Source organism: Panthera pardus, unplaced genomic scaffold (genome assembly GCF_024362965.1).
Source record: "Panthera pardus isolate Hobbes unplaced genomic scaffold, ASM2436296v1 HiC_scaffold_10, whole genome shotgun sequence".
Classification (NCBI taxonomy): domain Eukaryota; kingdom Metazoa; phylum Chordata; class Mammalia; order Carnivora; family Felidae; genus Panthera; species Panthera pardus.
Genome location: NW_026526655.1, coordinates 8240981 through 8252032, shown reverse-complemented (window position 1 = coordinate 8252032; position 11052 = coordinate 8240981). Strand labels below are relative to the sequence as shown.

The window sequence follows — 11052 nt, the reverse complement described above, 5'->3', positions numbered from 1 at the left end:
CTGGGGTCCCCACACCCACCCCTAGTTGTTTCCAGGCGTCTGGCGCGACACTCCCAGGAGCACCATTATCGAACTCCCACGGAACCCTAACGGAACCCTCACAACAACCCCTTTACAAATGAGAAAACCGAGCCTCAGAGACACGAAGCGCGAGTGGTCTGGCTCTCACACCCTTGCCAGGGTCTCCAGCGTGCTCTGACCCTAACTCCTTATTATGGGGTCTCTCCAGCCCCCGCCTCCTCCTGCCGCACATTTCAGACGCACCTGAAAGTCCACGTGCCCCAAAGGGTCTCCTCTCCCTCTCTGGGGCCCCAAGTCCCAGGGCAACAGTCTCCACCCCTCTCCCTAGTGTTCCCGGCCCCTGAGCATCTCCTCCTGCCCTCCCAGGACTTCTGCCTGCTGCGGGAGCCTCCGTCCTCCCTCCAGTCTGTCCTCCCACTGCCCAGTGGGAGCCCCCAACACCTCACTCCTCTGCTGGAAAACCTCCCCAGCCACCCACCTCACTTCCTTCTGAAAAAGAACATACCAAAGTCTAGCTTGGTGTTGGACCCCATGCCCCACTTGCCTTCCTGCCTCCCCCCACTATATTCCCTCACCCCCAAATACCCTCCCTCTCATCCATTCAAATGTTTCTCCATCCCTCTCACCCCACCGCAGGGTGCCCAAGGGGGAAGGAGGGAACTGTAAGGGAAGACTCATGAGTGCTGGGATCCCAGCCTCCTCCTGCTCCCAGAAGCTGTAGACAGGTGAACTCCAGCAGGGAGCCCCTTCCCTGCTCTGTCCCTTCCTCCAACCAGCTCCTTAGCTGGAAGTTATTTCATTAGGAACTTTCTAGGGAGCCTACATACATGGATCTTGCAGACCCTGGGCCTCTTCCCAGGGTCTGATTCATTTAGTCTGGGCAGGGTCCAGCAACCTTCATTTTCGAGGAACACCCTCCAGGGAGCCCCAAACCTAAGAATCACACTTTGAGAAGCACTGGAAGGGGTTAAATACCAAGTCCCAGGACCCAGAAGGGCTGCCTGAGCAGTGTGAATGGGAAAGAGATCAGCCCCTCTGTGCCTTGACTCTCCTTCCCGGTGGAATGTGTAACCATGTGTTCCTTGAAACATCAGTGCAAAGATTTAGCACAGGGCTGGCATGCAGCCAGCACTCAAAAAAGTCTATGTAACGACAAGTGGAGGTGTGACCTTCTTCCCCCCAGACTTTCCCTGCCTCCCCTTCCCCCATGAGTCACTGTCTGGCCTTGGGAACTGGGAGTCAGACCCTCTCAGAGCCTCCACAAGCCCTGCCTTCCCAGGAACCCCACGTGTAAACACAACCCCAGGCACAGGGAAATTGTAGGCCAGTGCAGGGGCAGATGTCCTTGGGGAAAAGAATCCTAGGGTGTCCCTGAGAATTAACTACTCCACCCCAGATGAGTGACCCCACCCAGAACCTTCAAGGTCCAAGCTGCTATTATATCAGAGGAGCGTTGAAGGGTAGGCAGCATCACTGGGAAACAGCCCACCATGGGGTCAGGGTGGTACTTAGCATGTGATGAGCATTGTCAACCCCTGCCCCCATCACTGGAATCACACTCCCACCACACACACCACTTTGCATACACCCTGAGCATCCTGAAACCCACTGTGGACTCATTGGAGGTGCTCCGAGCCGAGGAAAGGAAAAGGAAGGACCTATTTCTGCCTGACAGAGACACAATGGTTCCTGCCAATAGGAATTCTTTAGCTGGCTGCATCATTCACAACATTAACTGAAATCAAAGACCATGCCAGGCTAAAAGACAGGGGTAGCCCCCCCAAAAGGGGAGGCCCAATGGCCATCATGGCTATAGCCACCCCTGCACTGTTCAGAGGGCCCTGGGTGTCCCAGCCTCAGGCCTGAGCTCAAGACCACCATGGCAACATGTCCCATCGGAACTGATGGTAGGTATGCTGCTGCCTCCCTGCTCCATCCTGAGGGAGCTTCTCCAGGGCCACGTTCGCTGGGGTACTGCAGGGCTGAAGCCTGGAGTAAATGCATCTTAGGTTTTCTGGGTATACATTTCAGTCTCCTGGCATGGCTGGTGGGCATCTGCCCAGACCAGGGTGTTAAGGGCCCCACTGTGCACAATCGCAAATGCCTCAGGGGTCTACGGGAGACCTCTCAGGTCCTGGAGTCTGTGCAGGGCTCGCAGGGCCTGAAGTACATGATTAGCTCCATAGCCTTTCCTCACCCTGCTGAGAGCCACAGAAGGGCAGCTGCCCCAAGTCAAGTCTTCACCGGCACCACCTGAGCAGCTTCTGGAACATTCACCTTTCACCCCCACCCCTCCCCCTGCTCTACTGCCTACAGGGACCAGACAAGGAGGATGAGATGAGCTTGGGGACACCAAGGTATTGGATGGGAGAGAGGAATTGTTCTGAAGGCAGTGGGGACAGCCCAGAGTCCACCAGTAATCAGGCTCAGCAAACATGGAGAGCTGGGCATAGCAAACATTTGGAGTGGGGAGAGTGCCCATGCTTACCTAGGAACTTCTCCACGTCAGACACCTGTCACCTGGCTCTGCTGGGCTGGACCCGGGCCAGGCCAGGGCTAAGGGAGAGAGGAGGAAAGGTCTGAGTCCCTTCAGAGTGGGGGAGGGTTCCCCAGTGCAGGGGCTGGGATTGCACCTCAGTAAGCCATGCAGCCTGTGTGTGGTCATCTGCACTCCCCAAGTCCCCCGGCCTGGATCCACTCACAGAAACCAGCACACTTCCCAAGGAGTGAGAAGGCAAAGAAAGGCAAGGAAGAGTGAGGCCTGGATGAGAATCCTTGCTTGTACTGCCACAAACTGGCTGTGTGGCCTTAGACAAGCCTCTGTGCACTCCAGACACCGGCTTCCTGGTCTGTAAAAGAGCAAGAACAGCACTTACTTCTCTAGATGCTAAGTGAGATAATGTGGGTTAAAACACCTAGGGTTGACACACTCAAGAAATGGTAACCGTAACTGTGCTCAGAATTCTCTGAAAGACACTAGAAAGCTGCCAGGAGTCAGGGCTGGGGCGGAAGCGAGAGAACAGAAAAGCTTGCTCAGCAGGGCTTGGAAGGGCAAGGTCCCCAACATCCTAGGGCAGGAAAGCTACTCCCCAGTGAGAAGAAGGAAAACACAAACTTATGGGGAACCTGGCCACAGTGCAGGAGGCCCAGGCCCTGCAGTTGGACCTCGGGGACCAGCGGCCAAGACCTCCAGTTAGCATCGCCTCTGCCTCTCCTGCCCACGGAGAGGGCCACTTGGGACTAATTGTCTGGCTTCTTGCTGTCTGAGGGCCATGCGGCCTGGCTCTGAACCATCCCGGTCTCTCGGGCAGGGGCTGGGCTACAGAGTCAGTCCACTTGTGGCCAAAGGGAGGACAGACTCAGGTGGCACATCGAGAGGGCCAGAAAATGCCTTGGTCTCTCTTGTCCTGAGTCTGTGTGTCCTTCATCCCACCCCGGGGTGGGGCTAGTTGTCACTGGTGCTCCTGGGACCTGCTCGTCCACACAGCCTTCTCAGTTAACCGCAGGGAGGCCCCTCCCGGGATCTTCCCTGTTATGAATGCTCACGGTTAGTTCATAACCAAAGCTCCTGACCTCCTTCCAGTGACTGCTGTCAGAGGGCTTAGGGACTCGTTAGTCACATGGGTTTGCTGTGTCTACCTTAGTGTTTTTGTCTTCCCTTTGAGTTTTTTTATACCGGCATAATCTGAGAGTCAATTGCAGCCATAATGCCCCTTCACCACTAAATACGTCAATTCTGGTTTAGTTTCAGTGTCCCATGAATATCATTAATTCCACCTGGGAGGAGTAATCGCTTCTCATTTAGCACGTCTGATAATAGAAAGCAGACGACTTTTAGTTAGTCGGAGTACTGTTTTATATTTTATCATGGTTATTGCCATTCCCAAGGCCTCCATAGTCAACAGATACAAAAGCAGTAAATATTCGAAGTGCTGGCAAACAGACGCTCAGGATTCCAAAGGATATAACATGAAATAAATTTCAAAACCTGCAGGTAGTGGAAAAAGGACAGTTGCTCATGCATATGGAATGAATCTTTCTAGAGTTATCATGAGGTAAGTGAAAAATGCCGGGCATATCAACCAGCAACCATGAGACGTGGGGCAAGGGACGGAACACAGGGACACTGGGAGTGTGCGGTGGAGGGCTGGACCCCAGTGTGGACACAGCAGGCCCCAAGTAAAAAGAAGGCAGGAATCTGAGCACTTGAAGGCAGTGGGCCAAGAGATGCCGCTACCGAAATTCTGGTTGCAAACGATAGCGGGCTCCTGTGCGCAATGTAAGGATCTTGGTTTGCAAATATCCAAACTGGCTCTAATTAAGGCAGAATTTCCTGGTAGACTCCAGACTATCAGGTAGCTGGAGGACCAGGGAGGCTGTTCGGTGTGGCCCACCGCCCCAGGCATGTAGCCAAAAGGCCTGGGGGTGTGGCCCTACATCTTCCGGATGCTTGCCCTGGGCTGGGACCACATCCCTACTTTTTAAGGCACTTGCCTGGACTTCCTGCCCCGGGTGAGACTTGGGATGCCCTGAAGTGAAGTTGGATCTGACCCCGGTGTTCTCACTGCTTGGGACAGGTGAGACTTCTGGAGTGGAGGAGGGCAGATTCCCACTGCGTGGATCATTGCTGGCAGACAGCCTGAGTGCCACGCAGCTGAGACAAAGCGCATGAGTCCCTGCCACTCAGAGGTTCAAGGCCTCTTCAAATGCACCAACATCAGAAAAAGGGGCCAGCAGCTCATGTGGGCACAGTGGGACCCAACTTTGGGGGTGGGGGGTGGCTTGTCTAAAAGGCTCACTGAGTCGACAAAACCTTTTTGGAAAACGATGCCCAGGAGAACATGCATCTGCAGGGAAGATAAGAGATTGCAGATTTTAAAACTCGGAAAGACCAGCTCACCCTCCTACTTGGGGAAACCACATCCAAGAACTGAAAGTTTAAACCTTTTCTGATCTTTTTGGACTCAAAAAAAAAAAAATCAGACTTATAAACAGCCTGTTCTCAAGTAGCAAAATGTCTGTTACTCTTGCCAGCTGCCTTAAGATGGAGGTTATGACAAACTGGCCTTAAACACAAGGAAGCAGTGAGTCTGAAACATTGAATAACTTGTCCAAGGTCCTGTAGCTAACAAGTGCTGGAGGTGGGATTTGGGACTAAGTTTATCCAAATAAAAAACTTTCCACCTTTTACTCTATGGTTCTGACACTACATCCCCCATTTCCAAAGACAATCAAATTTCAAGAGTCTGGACTCAAAAATTTTTTTAATGTTTATTTTTGAGAGAGAGAGACAGAGACAGAGAGACAGAGTGCAAGCAGGAGAGGAGCAGAGAGAGAGACACACACAGAATCCAAAGCAGACTTGAGGCTCTGAGCTGTCAGCACAGAGCCCAACGCAGGGCTCGAACCCATGAACCGTGAGATCATGACCTGAGCCAAAGTCAGGCGCTTAACTGACTGAGCCACCCAGGTGCCCCTCAAGAGTCTAGACTTAAAAATAAATGTCCACATGCATTATTCATCCCCTCAGAGACTGGATTTTTGTGGCCATGCCTAGCCTGGTTCCCCTTCTCAAGCCCATGTTGCCTCTCCCTCGCTGGGTTATGAGTTGTCTTCAAGAACCGCCCTGCCTGGTTCTTAGTGGCCCTGAACTGCTTAGAGGTGTCACTTTCCATGGGCTGGTCTGTTCCCTCCATGTTCCCAGCCCATGGGCAGCTACTGAGTGCCTTTCCCTGGAGAGCAGCATCGGTACCCATTTGGCTTTGGAACTTTTGGAAAAAATTCAAGAGTTTCCTAGTTAGGGCTTGGTGCCTTCCAAGGGGTTAGGACATGTGGTTGCAGCTCAGAGGCTGTGAGGTGAGTTTCCAAGGATGCAGTTTTATAACCTCTGTTCTGAAGCTCTTGGGGAGGGGTGCATGTTGCTTAGACTTTCTATGCCTCAGTTTCCTCATCCGTAAAGCGGAAATGACAACAGACCTACTCATGAAGTCATGAGAGGATTAAATGAAATAAGGATGTAGAGTGCCCAGAAAGCACTTAGCTGGCACCTGATAACTATTTTTCAAATAAAAGAAAGTAGGTGCATGTCTCAGAAGCTTGGTACCTCTTGAGCAAAAATGAAGGGATTTTTAGTATTTCTCTTCTGAGGCAGCAAGAGACAATAATGTAGAGGCTTCTCCACCCCCTGGGAGGAGAAGTACGCAGAGAGAGACAGAGGGCCAGAGGAGTTACAGGAAGGAGGCAGGCCCCATCCCCGTGTAGGTGGCCCGGCAGGCCCTGTCCACCCTCAGGCTAGCATCCTGCCTTCCGGCCACTCATGTTCCCATGAACTTCTCAAGTGTGTTTGTGTGCAAGCACTGTAAACAAAGATGGAAAGAGCAGGCTGCAACAAGCAGGACTTTATTAGGGCAGAACCAGTTCAGTCAGGCTGAACCCCTCTCCCTCAGGAAAGGGACCCAGGAGGACCCCAGCCCCCACCTGGCTCCAGGCTGGCTCTTTCCCCGAGCAGAGGTCATTCTGCGGTGAAAGAGGGCGGCTGCAGCAAAAGCGAGGACTTGGATGTGTGACCTTGGACGAGTCCCTTCCCTCCTCTGACCTCAGCTTCCTAGTCTGCAGAAGGGGGACACGTAGTCCCCTCCATGGAGTTGAGGACGGGAGAACAGGTTGAGGTTCTCCCGCAGCCCCCCACCCTGCCGTGGCCAGCGTGCAACTCACGGGCTGGGGAGTGAAGCAGGGCCTGGCGGGAGGGGCGGCTGTGTTCCGAGTCTCTTCCTGCGTCTGATTCTGAAGTGAACAGTGGTTACCTCTGGGGGTTGGTTAGGGTGGGAGGAGGAGGGGAGTTAGAAATTTGTTTCAACAGTCAAATTTGTTCCTCCTATTTTTTTTTTTTTTTTTTTCATTTTAAAGTGCAGTTCCTTGGGGGCGCCTGGGTGGCTCAGTCAGTTAAGCGTCCGACTTCAGCTCAGGTCATGATCTCAGGGCTCCTGAGGTGGAGCCCCCCGTCGGGCTCTGTGCTGACAGCTCCGAGCCTGGAGCCTGCTTCGGATTCTGTGTCTCCCCCTCTCTCTGTCCCTCCTCCTCTCATTCTCTTTCTCTCTCTCTCTCAAAAATAAACATTTAAATAAATAAAATTAAATAAACAAACGAATAAATAAATAAATAAATAAATAAATAAATAAAATGCAGTTCTTTGGAGCACCTGAGTGGCTCAGTGGGTTGAGCACACAATTCTTGATTTCAGCTCAGGTCATGATCCCAGGGTCATTCCTCCAATTCCAATCTAACCAACAACGGCATTCATCCCCTTTCATTCATCCCTTCCTGAGAGTGAGAAATGTGCCTTTTGTTATTTTCAGCATATTTATTGGTAGGCTCGACCCCCCCCCCCCGAGTGTGTAACCAGTCTTCCACGCTGCCACCCTTTGCGGACCCCTCCTCCCCCTCTCTAAGCCTCTAAGTTGTCCCCGCTTCTCCCCACGTTTATCTGGGAGGCATACAGGACACCCTCCTCGCCGCACGCAGCCTCTCAGATAGAGGGGAACAGGCTTCCTCGCCAAGGATGAGAATTACAGCATTACCGGAGACAAACCTGGCAGCAGATACCAAAATATAGAGATGTCTCTCTCTCTCTCTCTCTCTCTCTCTCTCTGGCCCTGCAACTCTACCTCTAAAAATGTATGAAAAAGAGTCCACCTGCGGTCCTGACGGCTCCAGGTGCGTTCACCCCGCCCAGCTCCTGCCCGTGACCGCCACGGCCGAAACTGCCCAGGGGTCCCCACCCCGCTGCTGAGATGGCCACGTGCTCCTGCCATGAGGAGGCTCAGAGGCTGAACGACAGCGCCAGCTCTTCCTGTCCAAGGTGCTGAGGGAGGAAGACAGCACACAGTGCGTGAACCGCAAGCTCAAAGGTCCTCCATGGGCTTCCTGGAATATTGGTGTGTTTATTTGCATCAGATGTGCTGGAATCCATAGAAATCTTGGGGTTCATTTATCCAAGGTCAAGTCAGTCAACCTAGACGCAGTGGACACCAGGACAGATACAGGGCATGCGAGAGATATGGGAAATAGTAAAGCAAGACTATTCTATACAGCCAATCTTCCAGGGAACTTTTGAAGACCACGGGTAGATCAAGCAGTGGAATTTTTTTTTTTTTTTGTCAGAGACGAATATGAAAAGAAGAAATACTACGATAAAATGCAATATTGGGGGGGCGCCTGGGTGGCTCGGTCGGTTAAGCGTCCGACTTCGGCTCAGGTCATGATCTCGCAGTCCGTGAGTTCGAGCCCCGCGTCGGGCTCTGTGCTGACAGCTCAGAGCCTGGAGCCTGTTTCAGATTCTGTGTCTCCCTCTCTCTCTGCCCCTCCCCTGTTCACACTCTGTCTCTCTCTGTCTCAAAAATAAATAAACATTAAAAAACTTTTTTTTTTAAAAATGCAATATTGGGGCGCCTGGGTGTCTCAGTCGGTTGAACATCCAACTTCAGCTCAGGTCACGATCTCACAGTTTGTGGGTTCGGGCCCCGTGTCGGGCTCTGTGCTGATAGCTCAGAGCCTGGAGCCTGCTTCAGATTCTCTGTCCCCTTCTCTCCCTGCCCCTCACCAGCTCATACTCTGTCTCTCTCTCTGTCTCTCAAAAATAAATTAACATTAAAAAAAATTTGAAAATAAAAGTACCAGCGCTAAAAAAGTTGCAGAGCCCACTGCCAACCTTTTAGGACCTGATGGCGCTGCTGAGGCACCAGTGACCGATGGGAACATAACCGCGCTGCCAGCCCTGAGTGATGATCTGGACACCTTTGGACCAATGACTTCGAATCCCTTACCTCCAACCGTCTACGCCCCCAGCTCCGGGGACATCCTCTATACCTGCTGCTGCCACTCTGTCTACGTTAATATCTGGGGTGCTCGATCTGTTCACTCAGCAAGCTACAAAGTCAGAAGAGGTGGGGAAGAAGCGACGCTCCAAAGACTCCATCTTCTCTCTGTGTGGAACCGTTCGGCAGAAGAGTACTCCTGGTGTGCTTATGGGACCCACAAATATGCCATTTGCCTCCCGAGCACCGTCTGTCTTTCAAGGCTTTCCATCGACGGGCACGCCTGTGCCTCCACCTGCAGCTCCTGGTCTTCTAGGAAATGTGATGGGACAGAGCGCCAGCCTGATGGTGGGCATGCCCAGGCCCAGCGGGTCTATAGGAAACACATGAACCGGTGTGATGTCACTTCCTTCAAATGTGGTCGGCCCCCAAGGAGGAACCGTAGGACAGAGGGGCACACCCTCGGGTGAGCTTGGCCTGCCGCAAGCTCAACGGCCCCAGTAGAACCTCTCGCAGATGAATCAGCAAATGACTGGCACGGGTATCAGTAGCACGAACCCTGCAGTGGGTTTTGGCCAGCCCCCAACACAACAGCAGGCTGGCCAGGAAGCTCATCCGTTCAGACTCTCGGCACACAGCTGTGGAAATGAAAACTGCGGGGCAAGTTACATCCAGAACCTGACATTCTTTGCTAAAACACATCTCGTTCCCATGTTTACTTATGTACTTTTTTTTTCTTTTTCCCCATTTGTTCATATTAAGAATTATCTGACTGGGGCACCTGGGTGGCTCAATCGGTTGAGCGTCCAGGTCATGAGCGTCGGCTCAGGTCATGATCCCCAGGGTCATGGGATCGAACCCCGCACCGGGCTCCGTGCTGAGCGTGGAACCTGATGAAGATTCTCTCTCTCTCTCTCTCTCTCTCTCTCTCTCTCTCACACACACACAAATAAAAAAAATTAAAAAGAATTATCTGATTGACCATGTTGGTCTGTACTGATTAAATGTGATGTGGGGGCACCTGGGTGGCTCAGTCCGTTAACCTCCTGACTCTCGACTTGGGCTCAGATCATGATCTCACAGATTGTGACTGTGAGCCCCACAATGGCCTCTGCACTGACAGTGCAGGGTCTGCTTGGGATTCTCTCTCTCACCCTCTCTCTTTGCTCTTCCCCCACTCGCACATGCACTCTCTCCCTCTCTTAAAATAAATAAAGTTTAAAACATTGAGGGGCACCTGGGTGGCTCAGTCAGTTAAGCATCCAACTTCGGCTCAGGTCATGATCTCACGGTTCATGAGTTCGAGCCCCACATCGGGCTGTGTGCTGACAGCTCGGAGCCTGGAGCCTGCTTCGGATTCTGTGTCTCCCTCTCTCTCTGCCCCTCCCCCTGCTCTTGCTCTGTCTCTCTCTCTCTTTCAAAAATAAATAAACATTAAAAAAATTTTTTTTAATTAAAAACATTGATGTGAAAAGCAAAAAAAAAAAAAAAAGAAGAATTGTAGCTCAAATACAGAGATGAGGTAAGAGGATACCAGGCACAGCCTTTCTGTAAAATAATGAATAATTGGAGACAAGCTCAGTTTTCTTTGCCTTAGCTCCTGAAGCAGAGCGGCTTACATGCCTCCCAAACCCATCTGCCCGGAGGACCAGATAATTGGTTGTTAATTGGCTTCCTCCCAGGGCTCTTAGCATCCCTGCATTTTCTGGTTGTGTATGTACGAGAATCCAGAGGGCTGTTGTGTGTCAGAGAAAGTCCCGGGGCAGAAAGTGGAGGGAGCAAGGCAGGCACTTGAGTCGGCACCCTTCCTCCGTAGGCACAGCTGAAATCAGAGTTAGGCCAAAGGGAGGCCAGTCTTCAGCATGATGTGTCTTCAGCATGTTCTGGTTTAGGCCAAAAGTTCCAGGGACTTAACACCCCAGGAGCAACCCTCCCACTGAGGGATGGGAGTGGGTGGGAAAACGTCTCATGTGGTAAGTGACTTCCAAGATGGCCTCCGATGACCCCTGTTTCCCGGGACTCACACCGTGTGTATTTCCTTTCCACATTGAAAATGGCTGAACTGTGTGATAGGATGTTACAGAAACGACAGTGTATGATATCCAAGGCTAGATCATAAAAGAATTGTAGCTCCTGCCTTTTTCCCTTTTGGATCTCTTGTTCTTGGCGGAAGCCAGCTGCCATGTTATGAGGATGCTCAAGCAATCCAGGGGAAGGT

General features: G+C 52.0%; 1 pseudogene; it reads left to right on the top strand.

Annotated features, from left to right (window-relative positions):
- Window positions 1-7811: 7811 nt before the first annotated feature.
- On the top strand, window positions 7812-9484 carry LOC128772530 (stromal membrane-associated protein 1-like; annotated as a pseudogene).
- Window positions 9485-11052: the final 1568 nt, after the last annotated feature.